Raw genomic sequence first — 7,470 nt, 5'->3', positions numbered from 1 at the left:
TAAATTTTCTCTTTCTGGTTCTCTTCCCTGAGTGTAGAGTTGTCAGCTGTTCCTTCTCTGAATGATCAGTCTATCTGTTTCTACCAGATCTCTCTTCTTCATTTCTTCATTTGCTGCCTCAGACCTGCTAATGAAATCTGCCAATGAAATATGCATCTTTGTGGTTATCATTTCTGGAGCTCTTTATTCCTTTGTGTAGATACATATTTCTAAGTGATACCATTTTCTTCCTGCCTGAAGAAATTTCTTTAACATTTCTTATAGTTCAGGTCTCTGGTGAATTCATTCAACTTTATTTCACCATGGTTTTTGAAAGATAATGATTCACAGTCAGATGTGAGATTCATTTTTGAACGCACGTGCCCATTTTAATGAAGTGAGTTTTCATTCCACTGATGTTGTGGCCTCAAACAGTTAGTAGTCAGTCTCCCACTATGGATCTAAAACAGACATGGCTGGGCCATGTAAATACATTTTCCTTTGATGGAAGCTTCAGTAGATTTCACTTCATTCCTACTGGTCCTTATAAAGAAATAAAATTCTACCTCTTAACAACTATTAAAAGCACTATATAATTGGACTATAATTCCAAACCACAGATGTGTAAGAGTTAGAAAGCATCCTGGAATTGTGTGGCCCAATCCCTGCCCACCTCTGCACATGCCACTTACATGAAGCTGAAACAATCATGTTAAGAATTAAGTTCATTTGCCACACATACGTAACAGAAGCCACATTTTATGTACAAAGGTCATGTTCTTTGCCTTAGGTTATTTGTTCATATCAGTGAATATAGATTCAGTGTTTTGGGATAGAGAAGGAATAAAAAGGAGGGAGCTGCTCATTAACTTATTTTTTCATTTTTACTTATTTACTTATTTATTTACTTATTTATTTTTTGAGACAGGGTCTCGCTCTTGTCACCCAGGCTGGAGTGCAGTGGTGCAATCTCTGCTCACTGCAACCTCTGCCTTCCAGGTTCCAGCAATTCTCCTGCCTCACCCTCCCAAGTAGCTGAGATTACAGATGCACACCACCACACCAGGCTAATCTTTTGTATTTTAGTACAGATGTTATTTCACCATGTTGCCCAGGCTGGTCTAGAACTCCCGAGCTCAGGCAACCCATCTGCCTCGGCCTCCCAAGGTGCTGGGATACAGGTGTGAGCCACCGTACCCGGCCGCACATTAACTTCTACAGGAACATGTCACCTCAGCCTTAGCTGACAAGGTCAAGGGTTTGTCTGTCTTTGTATTCATAGCAACTAGCAGAATTTCCAACACATAGTAAGTACTCAATAAATGTTTTCATTGTTAGACGATGAATATCATTAACTATTATCCCTGTTAAGAGACTAATGCTGAATTTGAAAAAAAAAAAAAAATCTACAGAGTGAAAACACTATTTATATAAGTTATAAATAATTTGGGGACAGTGAAAAAACTCCTTTTTTGAAATTAAAAAATAGAACCATAATAACTTTGTCATTGTCTTTCATGAACGATCTCTATGTAAAAGCACTGATCTCTGTGTAGGAGAATGAAGCAAATACAACAGAGCCATCCATGTGGCCATCAAAAACCACAAAAGACATGGTAGGAAACAACACTAATGTGTAAGACTTCTTAAAAAAAAAAAAAAAAAAAAAAAAAAAAAAAGCAGTGTATCTTCTGGGCCTGTTTCAGAAAAAAAGAAAAAGAAAATAAACATTTTAAAAAAAGCAGTAAATACTAACCGGGAGGGGTGACCTAGGAGTAAGCATGAAGTGATACTATTCAGAACTGGAAGAAATTTTAGGTATCATCATGGCCAGCCTCTTTATTTTACAGATCATGCTAATTTTCTGCTACTTACTGTGTGGCCTTGAAAAATCATCTCATGAGCAGGCTAGCTGAAAACAGAGAGCTGGGGGGAAAATAAACCAGGTTGTAGGCCTAATTTTCTGCTGCAGTAAATAGCTACAGTAAGTAGCAGAAAATTGGACCTACAGTCTGGTTTATTTTCCCCACAGCTCTTTCTATGCTTTCATCTAGCCTGCTCCAAATGTTTGCTTTTCAATATGGAGGATCAAATAAAAATACAGACTTGGGATGAAGATCTAGAACAAAAGAAAAACAAGAAGGTAACTAATTATATATACCAATAATTTTTCTTAAAGTAAATTAAAATCAGAATATTAATATTCCTATCAGAACTTCCCCCCCAAATTTGACAGTCTCCCAAGCATCAGAGTTTCTTAGTAGAGATAGACTTTTTTTAGTGACAGTTAGTGGCATGAAAACAAATCCTAAACTTTAAACAGATGGGAATTTTGGGGCTAATGACAGGTAATATTAACAGTGTCACAAGATCAGGTTCTGATTTCGTAAAGATTGAAAGAGCGTAACTTCAGGGAGCTCTCAATACAGCAGAGCCAAATCGGAGTCCTCCTGCAGAGGGCATAGGATGACTAGGCGGTGAGGAGAGCCCACATGGCGGTGCAGTGTGTAATCCTGGGAGAGACCATCTTTAATCCTGCTCTGTTAGAAAACTGGAGAATGCTATGGCAGTTTGAGCAGAAGGAAAGATTTTCTCCACACAGGCAAACTTTCCAGCTCTTTCTACAGTCTCTGCACTGCAAGCTGGTTTAGAGAATGTTAAGCTTTTTCTAAATAAATGGTAAATGGAGGTTGAGGAAAGGCTATTGGGAATGCATTTTCTCTGAGTTACGATGAACAGAACAAATCAGGAAAAGAATCATTACGAAGTACTTTGAGCCACTCAATCTTTGAGAATTTGCTTTGATGACATTGTAAGGTGACGAAAGGCAGCTAAGCTAATTTTTGTTTGGACAAAAAAATGTCTTTATTCTGTTTATCTTAAATGAGAGATATTATGCTTTATGGACTTTTGAAAAAAAATTAAATAAGAAGGAGCTGTGGCCATGGAAGAGAGAGGGAGGTAAGCAGATGCAGCAGATAGAGTGTGCATGTTGAGGAATGTAGCTCCAGGCAAGAGAGAGGAAATGGAGGCAAAGGACTCCTGGGCTTTGGAAATGGACCTGCAGCTTCACATGGGCGGATCAAAGGCTGGCCACAGGTTACATGGCCCAAGTATCTGGGACAGAGATGGAATTGCTGCCTTAGGAATGAGAGGTGATTCTGAATTGAGTCCACTGGAGAAATACACATACCATATATCTCCAGCGTGAGTGTTCATGCGCTGGAATCCACGGTATGCATGAAGGTAGATAACAGGTGAGAAGTCATAGTTCTGAATGCTTCAGTACCTCATTCCCCACATGGGGAAAAGGCCACGGAGCCGTATGTTAAGACCTTCTGCAAATAGGCAGTCTTCTTCCAAGTAGGTCCGAGTGCATACTCATGAAGAGTATACTAAGCCCTGGCGAACAAACAGAAGAAGGACATGTTAGAAGGGACCAGGTCACATCAATGTGTCCTTGTCTCTATTCCTGCTTCTCCCTCTCAGCCTCGCCTAGCACCAGTGCTATTGCCAGGAGACCGAAGTCTAGGAGACAGAAGAGGAGGCCACCAGGAATGGAGAATAGATAGGCTGTGGAGCCAGTGAGAACAGATTCGTGTTTCTGTTGTCTCACTTGTGAGTAATTTGACTTAGGCAAAGAGTTTTTGTCTTCTTATATGCAAGATGGGACTCATACATTCACCTTTTCATTGAATTCAAATTTGCTGAAGGCATATTATATGCCAGGGCCTGTAATAGGTTCTAGGAATTGAGCGGTGAACAAAACAAACATGGTCCCTGCCCTTGTGCTGCTTACAGAGAGGTATCAAACAACCAGAAAAATCACTGTATAATTACATAACTGTGTGACAGAAAGCAAAGAATGCTATTAGCATTTAATAGGTGAACCTAATCTGGTGGGAAGGGAAGGGAGGTTGTTAGGTAAGACTTTTTTTTGTTTTTTTTTTTTTTTAAGATGGAGTCTTGCTCTGTCGCCAGGCTGGAGTGCAGTGGCGCAATCTCAGCTCACTGCAACCTCCACCTCCCCCGTTCAAGTGATTCTCCTGCCTCAGCCTCTTGAGTAGCTGGGACTACAGGTGCCCGCCACCACACCTGGCTAATTTTTGTATTTTTAGTAGAGACGGGGTTTTACCATGTTGGCCAGGATGATCTCGATTGCTTGACCTCGTGATCCACCTGCCTTGGCCTCCCAAAGTGCTGGGATTACAGGTGTGAGCCACCGTATCCAGCCCAGGTAAGACTTTTTAGCTAAAACCAGTAGGGGCAGGCTGAGGATTGGAGACACAGAGGCCTCTCCATGTGGGATCAGTCCTTAAAAGCAACAGGCAGCCTGATGTGCAAGAGCACCCTGCCACCATGAGAGAGGCCTGTGGGAAGGAGGCCAGTCCAGCCACACAGTGGGGACACTGGATCCCCACACTAGGCAGCTGTGTTCGGAGTTATTGACCTTCTTCCATCTGTTACCTCTTCATTGTTCTCTGTTTCCCTGGCTGCCCATACTGTGGACAATGCTTAGTGAAAAACTTTGAAGAGATTGAATTGACTGACAAGTTTAAGTTGCAGCCATGTTTGTGATTTCTGTTCTTCATCTGCATGATTTTCAAACCTTTCTGTGTTCATTGTCCTTAATACATATCAGAGAATTGTGGAGCGCTAGCGCTGGAAAAGACAGAAACGAGCTCACCTTAGCTCTTTATTTTACAAAAGTGGGAACTAAGGCCCAGAGAGACTCAACGCTTTGCCCAGTGTTCGATGGCTATTATGGAATAAAGATGATTTGGAACGGCTGGGCCTCCAGACTCCTTTCTACTTTCTAATTTACTATTTGCTTTCTCTTAAAGTGCCTGATAGAGTCAGGAAATGGGGAGTTTAAACAAACGTGAAGTCAACCTATTGGAAACTACTTCCTATACAAATCTATCGGAAATGAAGCAACTCTGGCAATAGAGGGTATGCCAGAAGCTAAATGAAACAGGCATATATCTCTCCACAACACTCAAAGTTAAATATTATAAATATTATATTTATTTTTTTCTTAATTAAATACAATATCAGTTAATTTTTGGCACTTTCCCTATTCTTCTTATGTCCTTATCTTTGGATGGCATAAGAACCCCTGAGCTAATATAATTCAGGGAAAAAGGCAAGGGGTCTGGTTCTCAGTCCCTGTTGAGGGAGAAGCATTCAAAGGTAGCTGACTAAGCCAGCAGCTCTGCTCCCCTTCCTTCACACACAAACGAATGCACATACACATGCATGCATACACACACATACTCCAGGCAAGCTCAGCATGGGAAACTCCCCCAGGCTGCCATGATGCTTCAGAAGCACTGTGCAAACAGCTTTGCAACCCTCATCCACTTTCAGTCTTGAGCAATACTGTCTCCAGGTGGTGTCTTACTTCCCTATTCAACCTCACTCCTCAGGTCCAATGCAGCTTATTCAGTTCATTGTGTTGGCTTATTATCTTTAAAACACAAGCATTGTCTGCAGGGCATTCTACTCCTATCTCAAAATTATCTTCACTTACTCAAAACCATCCGCATACAAAAAGCAATTTACTACCCTAAGAGGTAAGAAGAGCCCAGATACTTGACTCCCTAATAATCTTCTTTCCTTTCTGGGCATGGGGGCTGGAGAGCAAAGAAAGGTAATGTTGATAGTCTCTAGAAAATCTAGAGTTGCCAAAACAAAAGAAACTAAAAACTAAAAAAGACATTGGTTAAATTTGTCCTCATATGATCTGTTACTGAAGTACAATTCAGTTTAGACAAATGTCCGATCCACCTGTTGTTAGATAGTGACTGCTATGGTCTGAATGTCTGTGTCACCCAAAATTCATCTGTTGAAATCCTAGCCCCGTAGGTGATAGTGTTAGGAGGGGAGGTCTTTTGGGAGGTGGTTATGTCATGGGGGGTGGCCCAAGGGAGCTTGTTTGCCCCTTTCATCATGTGAGGCCACAGCAAGAAGGTGACGTCTAAGATGAATGGGCCGTCACCAGACACCAAATCTGCTGGCACCTTGATCTTGAATTTCCCAGCCTCCAGAACTGTGAGAAATAAATTTCAGTTGTTTATAAGCCACCCGATTAATGGCATTTTTGTTATAGCAGTCCAAACAGATGAAGACACTAACTCTTCTCCCTGTGCTTTTAGCTTCTAATTCCTCCTGGTCTCCTTCTCTGGCCTCTTCTGCCTGTGGATGTCATAATTGTAGATGTCCCATCTACATAACTGTAGATGCTCCTGTCCTTGGCCCTCTTCTTGGATGACACCAGCACTTCTGCAACTTGAATGTGCATGTAAGTAACATGGAATCTCACTAAAATATATATTCTAGCTCAGTAAGTGGGGCCTGAGGCTCTACATTTCCAACCAACCCCCAGGCGACACCAAGGCTTCTGGTCCTATGACCATCCTGGGTAATAAATACTTAGATTTCTCTCTGAGAAAGTTTACCTCATCTTCATTTTTAAATATATTCGTATGTATTTGGTGACTGGGCGCAGTGGCTCGCACCTGTAATCTCAGCACTTTTGGAGGCCGAGGCAGGCGGAGCACGAGGTCACGAGATCGAGACCAGCCTGACCAACATGGTGAAACCCCATGTCTACTAAAAATACAAAAATTAGCTGGGCGTGGTGGCACACACCTGTAATCCCAGCTACTCAGGAGGCTGAGGCAGGAGAATTGCTTGAACTCGGGAAGCAGAGGTTGCAGTGAGCCGAGACCGCGCCACTGCACTCCAGCCTGGTGACAGAGCGAGACTCCATCTCAAAAAAAATAAAAATAAAAAAAATACAAGATTAGCTGGGCGTGGTGGCTTATACCTGTAATCCTAGCTGCCCAGGAGGCCAGTGCAGGAGAATTGCTTGAACCTGGGAGGCGGAGGTTGCAGTGAGCTGAGATCATACCAATGCACTCCATCCTGGGCAACAAGAGTGAAACTCTGTCTCAAAATAAATCAATCAATAAAATTTTAAAAATAAAGAATATATATATATTTGTATGCATTTGGGATGGTGTTGGTGGGGTCGGGGGAGTTCTCCTACATTTTCAACTATTGTCTCCGTGCAGATAATTTCTATATGTCCGTCTTCAGCTTTGCTTCTTTGTCAAACTTCAGACATGCAAATTCAAACCCTTTCTGGAGATCTCAATGCAGATCCCACCAGCATCTCAACAGGACAAGTGTAAAACTTTACTCATCTTGTAAATATCTTCTTTCCTAGTAGATCCCATGTCCACTAAAGATATCATGAAGTGGTAGAATTTCAGAGTTGATGAGGGCAGAGGAAGTCTTCTTCCATTTACAGTTGATGAAGACAGAGGGCTTCTTCCATTTACAGATAAGGAAGCAGAAAATGAGAGCAGTTACATGGCCTTTCCCAAATTACACTATGAGTAGATGGCAGAGCTAGAATCAGAACTAGGCTATGCCGGATATTTCCCCACTAGAGCAGATTGAATCTTTCCGATTACCTTTCTA

At 41.8% G+C, this 7,470-nt stretch overlaps 1 long non-coding RNA gene across 1 annotated transcript; it reads right to left on the bottom strand.

Moving 5' to 3' along the window:
• Positions 1 to 2,889: 2,889 nt before the first annotated feature.
• Positions 2,890 to 7,215, bottom strand: LOC131384036 (uncharacterized). Its single transcript, XR_009214520.1, has 3 exons — positions 7,034 to 7,215; positions 6,812 to 6,909; positions 2,890 to 3,381 (listed from the first exon to the last, which is right to left on the bottom strand). It is a non-coding gene; the product is annotated as an uncharacterized LOC131384036 (long non-coding RNA).
• Between the last annotated feature and the right edge of the window lie 255 nt (positions 7,216 to 7,470).

This window comes from Hylobates moloch, unplaced genomic scaffold (genome assembly GCF_009828535.3).
Source record: "Hylobates moloch isolate HMO894 unplaced genomic scaffold, HMol_V3 SCAFFOLD_8, whole genome shotgun sequence".
Taxonomy (NCBI): domain Eukaryota; kingdom Metazoa; phylum Chordata; class Mammalia; order Primates; family Hylobatidae; genus Hylobates; species Hylobates moloch.
The sequence above is the reverse complement of the archived record's forward strand: the minus strand, read 5'-3'. Positions and strand labels throughout refer to the sequence as shown.